The sequence below is a fragment of the Salvia hispanica genome, chromosome 3, assembly GCF_029641045.1.
Source record: "Salvia hispanica isolate PSC_SH4W2 chromosome 3, Shi_PSC_v1, whole genome shotgun sequence".
NCBI lineage: Eukaryota > Viridiplantae > Streptophyta > Magnoliopsida > Lamiales > Lamiaceae > Salvia > Salvia hispanica.
The window spans coordinates 57,531,899-57,542,364 of NC_142694.1; the positions used below are offsets into that span (position 1 = coordinate 57,531,899).

The 10,466-nt window shown below is 36.5% G+C and overlaps 1 long non-coding RNA gene across 1 annotated transcript; it reads right to left on the reverse strand.

The window, feature by feature from the left end:
- Positions 1 to 6,950: 6,950 nt before the first annotated feature.
- Positions 6,951 to 9,645, reverse strand: LOC125212932 (uncharacterized). The gene is made up of 3 exons (XR_007174798.2): positions 8,879 to 9,645; positions 7,719 to 7,835; positions 6,951 to 7,197 (listed from the first exon to the last, which is right to left on the reverse strand). It is a non-coding gene; the product is annotated as an uncharacterized LOC125212932 (long non-coding RNA).
- Between the last annotated feature and the right edge of the window lie 821 nt (positions 9,646 to 10,466).

Below are 10,466 nucleotides of genomic sequence, written 5' to 3' on the forward strand. Positions count from 1 at the left end.
TGAAATTCGGCAGTTATCGAGAAAAATGCCCGGCCCGGGCGAAATGATGAAAATCCGGGCATTTTGTATGCCAACCCGGGTGTTTCCACTGGACCCGAGCGTTTTTTATGCCGAAAACGTCCGACCCGGGCGTTTTTGCCGGTTTTGACTGCTTCTCGCAACCTTCATCAAACGGTCATAACTTCTTCATCCGAGCTCCGATTGAAGCGTACAATATACCCACGCGAAGATATTTCAAAGACGAAGATAATGATAGTAAGATAAAAGAATTTTCACACCATCTTGATAGGCAACGAACAGTTTCAATCAGACCTCACTCCACATGTACATCTACCAACTAATATATAATAATTATTCCTATCATTTACTATAATATATTCATATTTTGGATTAATTATCGTAAAAAATAATTGTAATTTTCTTATTGGGTTAGTAAAATATGTTTGACCCCATTCCAATCTTCCACTAATCTTGACATAAATCACAACATTTTTTTTTACGAACTTGCTTGCATAAGGTAATTTCGTCTGGACCGAGCGAAACCTATGCCTACAATCTGTGGATTAGCCGATTATGGAAAACCAAACAACTACGAATACACAAATTTAATTTCCTCGCTTGCAATTATTCACTATCATGAAATTGTCTTTGTTTAGATATCTTAATCAAACTCTTATCGGGTCAGATAGGCAAAGCGAACTCTTATCGGGATAGTTCGAAATTCGAATATATGATTATCTAAATTTATTAGTCATAGAAATTGACCATGGACACATGTGATAAAGAAAAGAAAAAAGAATCGAAATAAATCACATGCTTGGAGTTAAAAATTACTTTCTTCGTCTCTGATTAATTATCACTCTTTGACCAGACACGAGCTTTAAGAAATGTAAAAAAAAAATTGATTGAAAAAGTTAGTGGAATGTGGTACCCACATTTTTATACTCCTTATGTCCCCCAAAATTCGTCACCATTTGACCCGGCACGAGTTTTAAGAAATGTAATCAAAAGTGAGTTGAAAAACTTAGTGGCATGTGGGTCCTACTTTTATATATTAATTTAAAAATAAAATATGAGTGAGAATGCGTTAGTGGAATGTGGAGTCAATTACCAAAAATGGTAAAATTGAAAGGTGACAAATTTTTAGGAACGGACGAAAAAGTAAATATGTGACAAATTTTCAGGGCCGGAGGGAGTATTAGTTTTAGAATAAAATGTGAGCGAAGTGAGTTAGTAAAATGTAAGACTTACTATTTTTGGTAAAAATAAAGTGTGACAATTATTGAGGGACGGACTGAAATGGAGAATAGTGACAATTAATCGGGGATGAAGAAGATACTATAGATTGATTGTCTACTTCACGTCAAATTTCAACATTAAAGTGTACCTCTCCTTATTCATCAAAGTATACATTAATTTAATAATATAGCACGGAAGAGGGAACTCGTTATTTTATTGAATTTTTGATTTGTTTTGTTTAATTATATTTATTTACATAGGGCATACTATAGTGACACCTTAATTAAAGTGACAATGTAACACCATTTATAGCCATCGGATCTTCTATATAGATGGCTGAGATTGAATTGTAGAAATAGAGTACGGATTGCTTGGGTGTTCACAATTTGTTGCTTACAAGGATAATTATGTCTTTTTCCTGAAATTAAAACCGATACAGAATGGAAAATCCCGGTAAATTAGGGCGTTGATTCATATTCTCTTCCAATAGCAATAACTCCCTCCAACTACTTCAAAACTGAATCCATTTTCTCTCCCCAATCGACCTATCTCTCTCCAAATCTCCCCATCAGCGATTTCTGCTGCTCATCGTTACTGTCTGCGACTGCTCCAGTAGCGATTTCTCCAAGTTCGCGCTTGAAAGTTTTTATTAACGGGAAGTTTGCCTCCACTCCATGCGACTGTTCGATTTGTTCGATTTTACGTCTTTATTTCTTAGTCTAACTGCTTAGTGATTACTTAGGTTCTATTGCATAGTGATTATTGTGCTATTGCTTTTTTTTAGGATTGATTATCACCAACATCCCTGCTAAATTCATTAAGCTTATTGTTTATGTTGATTGGTCCTTGTTTCTATTGTTCCCTAATTTGCTCCATTCCATATCCGACTGATGCTGCTTTGCATATTCTAAATTCCTGGGTTCTTTAATTGATTGATACTGAATCAGTTTTTGGATTGCATTTGTATGAATCATTTGCTTACGTTTTTGGATGAAACCTTTGCTTACGTTTTTGCGCCAGCACTTAGTGTGAATTCTTGATTCTGGATTGCTTCATTCCATATCCGACTAATTGCTTACGATTTGTTGAGCATTAGGAATTGCTTGTTTTAATTGTGTTGGTTGCTTGTTAGAAAAAGATTGAGTACACTTTTTAGTAACGGGATCCCAATGGGATTCATACATATTAATAACGCGTTATTAAGCCTTGTTAAATGCTTTGTTGTACTGTAATGCTTGCTTGTTGTGCTACAGACAGAATTGAGATGTGTTTGGTTCTGTTTTATTCTTTGTTTGGTTGTCATCTAATTTTTTATGTTTGCTTATTATTGACTAACTACTTGCTTGTTCCGAAGTTAATTATGCTTGTTCTAAAATAAAACCTTTTTTTAGTTTTATTTAATTTATGAAATTAATTGATGTGTATGCATTTTTTCAATTTTGTATTTCACTATATGCAATTTTTTTATTCAGCTTATGCTCTAATTGCTTGATGAGCTTGTGGTGAATTGCTTGATTAAACATTATGGATTGCTTTATCTGCACTTAGGCAATAAATAATATTGAATTGCTTCACTAAGTTTGATTAAGTTTATGCGTTAATTGCTTGACGAGGCTGTGGTGAATTGCTTGATTAAACATTATAGAATGCTTTATCTACACTTAGGCAAAAAATAGTAGTGAATTGCTTCACTGCGTTTGATTAATTGATTGTCCACATAATACAGATTGCTTGCTTAGAATCAAATTCCAAAACTGAAATGAATTGTTTGATTAGTGAGTGATAATTGCTTATGTTGTCCAATTTGTGTGCTTGCTCGCGGATGTCAATCTTTCTTATTCATTTGAAAGTGCTTCATGTATAGTCGCGAAGATACTGTTTGTTTTGCTATTGGCTTTACATTTTATCGTCACTATTGCTTGGTTATTGCTTTTGGTCCACTATTTTATCATAATTGCTTGTTTTATTATGTACAATTGCTTTATAATGGTGGTTGCATAAATTGTTTCTTGTTTAGTTTTAAATTTTTCATGATTCTGTATTCAATAGTCTACTTGTTTTAGTCGTGCAATGCAGTACTCACTTTTACAATGGTTAAAGGCACCCAAAGAGCCTGAGGAAGAGGAGGACCGAAGAAGTCAATCTGTTGAACCTCACAGAGGATCCGAGCGTCATTCCGATGGATATGAACCTCATGAGTTGATTGATAATTTGTTTTGTTTAAATATGGATGGATAGTTTGATGGTTTTTTTGGTTTAACTAACTCTTCGTTCGTGATGGTTTTTGATTTGTTTCATACTATGATGTTTTTAGACTTTCGTTGACCTTGGTTTTATGGTTTGGCCATGTGTTTTTTTAGCATTAATCATCATCTGGATCTATGCAAAAACATAAGCGTTAATAGCAGAGGGTGATGCATTTTTAACGCAACTATTACTAAAATGAAATAGAGTGCAGACCTTCCTCTGTAAAGAAGAAATAACCAATAGACAAGCAAACTACCTATTATCACACGACAATGAAATTGAGTGCTCTAGGGAAACACTACATGAATACAATACAATATACGATGAATAACTTTGCAGATTTGGGAATGCAATAAGTAGTTCAACAAACCCAAAACCGTTCTAACAAATGCAACTAGAACAATCAGAACCGAACAATGATATAAACAAGGAAAACAACAAAGTATTACTCCTAGCTAAATAATGTCTATGTTTTTCTCCCCTTTTCAGGCTGCAATTCCTACATTGTGACCCAGTTCTTGATATTTCGTGCATCTACACAATGGTTTAGTTAGCAACTTCATTGGCTTCTTTCTCTGCTACACCAACTGGTTGGCCAAACTGTTGCCCGAACCTCGAGTCTTCACAAATGCAATTTTAACACACATCTGCAATTGTGAGTACAGAAAAAAAGCAATGCGTAATATATAACCAAGCAATCTGATATTCAAAAAACATGTTACACCAAAAATGAATTGGTTTCGCCAAAAGGTTGTAGGAGGCAATTGGAGATTGTTGATGGCTTTTGCGGTGAGTGGGGGTATGAGTTTATGTTGAATGAATTTTATATATCTCCGAAGAGATTTGCGAGAGAGAAAATAAGGAAAATAACGTGATTGAAGGATGGTGAATGACCGCTGAAACGTGACTCTCGAAAATACCCTTTCTCAATTTTTTTCTTTATTTTTTATATAATTTCACCTGCCATGTGGCAGGCTTAGAGCAGCCCGATTTTTATATCTAATGGCAACAATTGGTGGTATAGTGTCATCCAAATTAGCGTTGTCATCTTAACATTTCCCTATTACATATCTCTTTCTACGAAATTAGTTCTTTTTCTTTATTTTATTGCCTTTTATTTACAAATAGTAGGAAATGGTAGTAGTAGTATAGGAAAATTTGGTATGCATGTGTCGCTTTCACTTTTTTGGTAACACCAAATACTACTCCCTAAACTCCTATAAAAGATGGAAGAGAAAGGAAAAAAAAGAAGAAGAAAAAAGGTGTGCCGCCGCAACCATTAAATTCAACCAACAAACTCTCAACTGATTTGCGATTTCATTCACAAAATATCGCAATGACGATTTCGAACGCGGTGGTCGGGAATTTGACGACGATTTACCTCTTTGATCACCACCACCATGAAATGTGCCGCGGTGGCATCTGCTGAGGTCCGGTTCCGCCTCCCTCACCACCATAATCTCTCATTATTCGTCAATTATACGAAATGGATCATTTTTGGACCAGAATTTCTCCAGATTTAATATTTGCATACACTATTGTTATGTGTACATATTGGTGGAAATAAAAACACTTGTACTATTTTCTTAGAACTATGTTACTTTAGGAAGGATGTTATTTTTGAAATCTTTTAATGTCATGTTACTATTAGTTACTAATTCTCTATTAATCTGTGGTTTTTGGGCATTTTCCCTTTAATTCTTGAACCAATAGACTAACTTTTGGCTGATCTTCTTTTCTGTTTCAATTTATTTGTGATTGTGTATATTAGAATAATTGGGTTTAAAGGAAGAATTGATATATTCTTGGCCTTGCGCCTATTTTAGTTGCTCTGTATAATTTATGATAGATAAAGAGAACAAGGCACGAATGGGGTTGATCCTGATTCTTGTTTGACTCGTAGCATCAATTACCCTAAAGAGAACACCAATTACTTTAATGTCTCTTCCACGACTCGTAACATCTATAAACATGAAAACACTTTAGAATATGGATGAAAGTTGAATGAATTCGGCGTGACCATGTAAATATTGGGTGGAAACGGTTGGAATCGACGTGAAACATGGATGATGGAATCGAAGTGAATGACGCCATGATCGAGGGTGGAAACTCGAACGATAAGTCGATAAGATAAATCGAAAACGAGCACGAATGGGGTTGATTCTAATTCTTGTTTAACTTTTTCTTGTTTATTGAAAATCTTATAGCATCTTGTGCATCAGTATGCATGTGTGGCACACTGAGCTCCAAGGTTTTCTTCAAATGGGGTTTGATCCCGATCCCTCCGGTAGCATGGGGCGTAGTGGTAATTACAACCCATCACACTTCTTGACGTGATACAAACTCGTCTTTCTCTATCAATTTCTAATCATCGTGTTTTTTAGGGCCGTTGTGAAAAATGGATCTATATAGCCTATGAATGAGAATAAAGTGTTTGTCAAAAAAAGAAAATGACTCAACTATCTTAAGACAACCCAGAACAAAATACGACTCGACTATATCGGTGCGGAAAAAGAACATGACTCGACTAAACAGAAAAGAAAATTAAGTGTTTTTTTATTGTTTTTCCGCAAAGATGCTTGAAAATATTTGCTCCAAAACAAGCGGGTTTTTTTTTTTTTTTTTTTTGTAGTGCGTTTTCATCTCTTTCTAAGAATGCATGCCTGAGAATGGAATGTTGCAGTTACCTATCATTGTATCACAGAATATTCGCATGTTCATGATATTCAATCATGGTGGACTAACACCCCCCTCAACGTATAGTCGAGAAGTATCATTCAAATACTATCAAATACTGCCATATGAAAGTCCAATAGTAAGTTCTCCAGCTCCAATGCTCTATATATGGAGTTTGGAATTCTGATTTATGGACAAGTTTTGTCAATAAATACTATATATCTAGACTGTTAAAATTAAAATATGCAGATATATCTAAAAATAAATGATTTTATTGTTATATCAGTAGTACTATTAATTTTGTCAAATTAATTTTGATTTTGACTTTCACGATACAATTGCAAGATATTGAAAAGTGATGATTTTGTATTTCCATTTAAAATTCAGGGATTAATCAAAAAACAATGAAAAGTTAATGAATACTCGTAATTATTAACCAATAAGTAATAACATCAGATTGTTTAGTTCCGGCTAAATCCGAGATAAGAAAATAAATTTTTAACACATCTAAAGGCCTATGTAACTGACATTTTTTTGTCCCACATAAGTTTTCAAAATTCGTATTAACACATAGTAGTTTTCAATGTATAGATCCAGACATCCAGACACCAGACATGTACAAACTTTATTCTTCACCTTTAATCACAGAATAGTTTGTTTGAAAGCCAAATTCATGAAAAATTTAAGCATATTGTAGACAACACCAAAACACAATCTAGTTAGTCAGATATGAAAGCTGTAAACAGGAAAGGACATTTCAATGTTTTTTAAAAAATTCGGGAATTTGGGTACCGGATTTTTCGGGGCCTGATACCCGACTCAGGTATCCAGGTACTCGAAAGCTTATCGGGTTCAAAGAAACAGGACAGTGTCAGTTACAAAAAGATCGAAACGCACTGCAGCCTTTGGATTTCAAACTCACCTGTTACCCTTGTATGTAATGCTTCCTACAGGAGCAACACTAACTGCGGTCCCAGTGCAGAAAACTTCGTCTGCCTCAAGTAGTTCTTCAATCGGAATAGAACGCTCCTCAACCTGTCCGAATTCAGAGAGAATGTAGAGCTTTCAAAAAAACTGAACCAAAGGATGTCGATGCACCAGGAAGATAAACTAATAAGAAAGCATGTAAATTGTTGGTGATCGTAAAAGACTTAAAAGTTCGATACTAGGACAGCACACCAAAAGCATTTAAGCATCTGTATCTTGCAGTGTAGCAGAAGGCAACAAAGAAAGCACCTGCTAACTATAGCTATCAAAGTGGGATATGCCTAGCTAATCACCGCGATGATAACTGTTTTATAGCATGAAATGGACTAGTTATAACATCTTCTCGGGACTAGTATACAGAGACAGCAAAGTGGCCAGGATGGCCAAAGCTCCTGTTCCCGGAACAAGAGTTGAATGTTATCCCCACATTAAAAAGCATGAGATCCATGGATTACCCCCTAGAATATCCCACTGATTGTACATTGCAATATACACGAGTTAAATACATGGCATACCGATACTGACACATCTGATGAACATTCTACATGAGAGAATTAGGTGATAAATACCTTCTTCGGGAAAACATTAGAAGCTGAGACCTCCTCAATGTCTCTATTATTGTTCGCAGCCAGGTATAAGACATCAGAAAATCATTTATCCTTGTTTCTCCTCATGGCTTTTAACACCTACACCAACCAAAGTATAATCTCGTCAAATGCATATGCAGAATCACACAGTATAAGGGTGAAATATGATGCCAAAACTCAAAAACATAATCATCTATTCACAAAATCTCGCCAAATGCATATGCTCTACATCCAACCAAATATTTTCAATATGTAATTAGTTAATGTTCCTGAACACATAAGTGCCACTGATATCTATCATTTCTCTTTTTGTCATGTTAAGAGTTCAATATCAAAATTCCAAGTAGTTTGAGATTAAGCCAGTAGTGTATTCCCTATATTAGCTTTACTGTGTTCAAAATTCAAACTGACTAGGATAATATTTTTTTGGGTGATCAAGGTTTTCCACTGTAAGCCATCATGCATACTTTTGACACAATACAAACCAACACTATATCAAAGACTCAGTGCAGGACTCAATAGGTCAGAAGGCAATGCTCAAGTTCCACAAATGCCATATCAAAGTGCCCGGGGATGCCAAGCAATAATAAATACATCTGTACGACGAAAATGCATCCTAGGAATCTAAAGAATAAAAAAGAAGTACTAATAAAAATGATATCCATCAAATAACATACATTAGGAGTTTCCAGTGTTATCAGTTCGGAAACTTCATGAACAAAATGAAAAAAGGTCACGCCAAGAAAGATTCAGAAGAGTGAGGCCTGGCGAGGAGTCAAGAACACGCAAAAAGACCTCCAGAAATATTTTACAATAAGCAGTCATCTAAATCTTTCCCTAGCTTAAAGTCAAACCAGAAGAGTTTCGACACAAAATTTGATTCATTTCTTTTTCTTGCCAACAGCTGATCCATATGCCACCTCTCAACAAATTATATAGTCAAGATGTGTCGGGAAGTATGAAATGTGGTTACAACAATGAGCCTGATCTTTTTAGGTGTCTAATGGAGTACTTATTATTCAACCTCGCTTCAAAATTTCAATGAGAAATCTATCGTTTAGTTCAACCAACTTAATAATCAATAAAAACAAGGGTAGTGGAACTGGTTGATAAAAACATAATGAAACAACAAACCTCCTGACCTGGGGCACATAAAAACCAGTAGAAGTCTTTAATAGTGGTCATTGATTTGTCCTGCAAGTGCTCTTCAGGCCACATATTTTCTGTGCTAGTTGGAGGAGCGGAACCACGAGCAGGTGGAGAAGCAGGCAGAGATTCATCAATGCGGTCGGTGTTTCTATTCCCATGTGTAACATTCCTTTCACCAATCGGTCATAGCTGGATGGAGCACCAAAACTTTCTGACACATATCTTGGCATGGGATCCTCTCTTTGGCCATAAGCTGCCGGTTCTGGAATAGAACTGAATCCATTTAGACCAGGTCCCACCCTGTGTTCATCTCCAGGACTTGATATCTCAGCCATACGAGAGGCATATGTAGATGGCTGACTACCGAATGCCATTCCTCGGACAAGGCCACCTTGTGGCCCAAGGGTTATGGAATCATGACCAAGGGGTCTTTGAGGCAGAGGAATGTACATCATCCTGTTCTCATAGGAATGTCTCTCATCCATCTGAGCATCCTGGGAGCCATGGCCACGCAGCTGTGGCCACCAGGACAAAATCTGCTGATCTGTGACCTGGAGGAGATAACATACTAGGAGCAAAATACATAGACAGACCCTTTCTGATTGAAACGACCAAGTCAGCTAGTTTGAGCTTGCCATTCTTGCGCAGCATCTCTGTGTACCTCCTCAATCTTTTTCGGACCTTCAACTTTCCTCCGCTGCTGCCACTTATTCTTTCTCAGATCAATAGAATCTCTCAGCATGAATCTTACAGCTTCATATTATTGGATGGTTGTGTGGTGATGTCAAAATAAGCATTCATCTGGTCCTTCGCTTTGGGATGATCTATCATTACACCAATTCTGCTCATTAATTTTCACAGAGCTTCTATGTTTTCTTCACCGGTACTCTGATACTGACCAAGCATTTTACCAATGCATCCGTGCATTATTCTTTCAGTCAACATCTTCTTGTATAATTCTCCTATTAGTCTAATATTACCCAACATGCAGTCTCTTCTTCTGTCTGTTTACTATCACCTTCATCAGCTTCATTTGCCTCTTGTTCTTCTCTTTCTCCCCTCTTGTTCTTCTATTTCTCCTCACTTAAATTCTTCCTGCCATTTCTTCAAGAGTAATTTCTTGAAAGTGTCAATTCAGGCAAGACCGCAGCACGGTGAAACAAGAAGGTATGCTCCATCAGAGTTTTATCAAAAATCTGCAAGATGACCCCAGACAGTGTAACAACATTATCGACATTGACTTGCTGAACTTGCTGGAACAGTTTCTCAAATTTTTGAGATGTGAGTTTGTTCAATATGCCCTTCAACTGCATCTGTTCCTCTTCTTCATCATCAGTAACCTTACCCACTTACTTCTTCTCAGCTAAGTGCATAATTGGGGTTGGTGTCTGAGGAGAAGGCATCAAACCTTTCTGGAAAGCAGTTCCCCACTGCCATCTATCCGATTTGGAGTTATTTCTTCGTAACACTCCCTGAGGACCAAGGGACTGCGTTGGCCCGGAGTCCTGCCCCCAACCATGCATGGGTGTTTGAGGCCGTGGATTCTTTAGAACGCCACAATTACCTACTTGACCAGGTCGA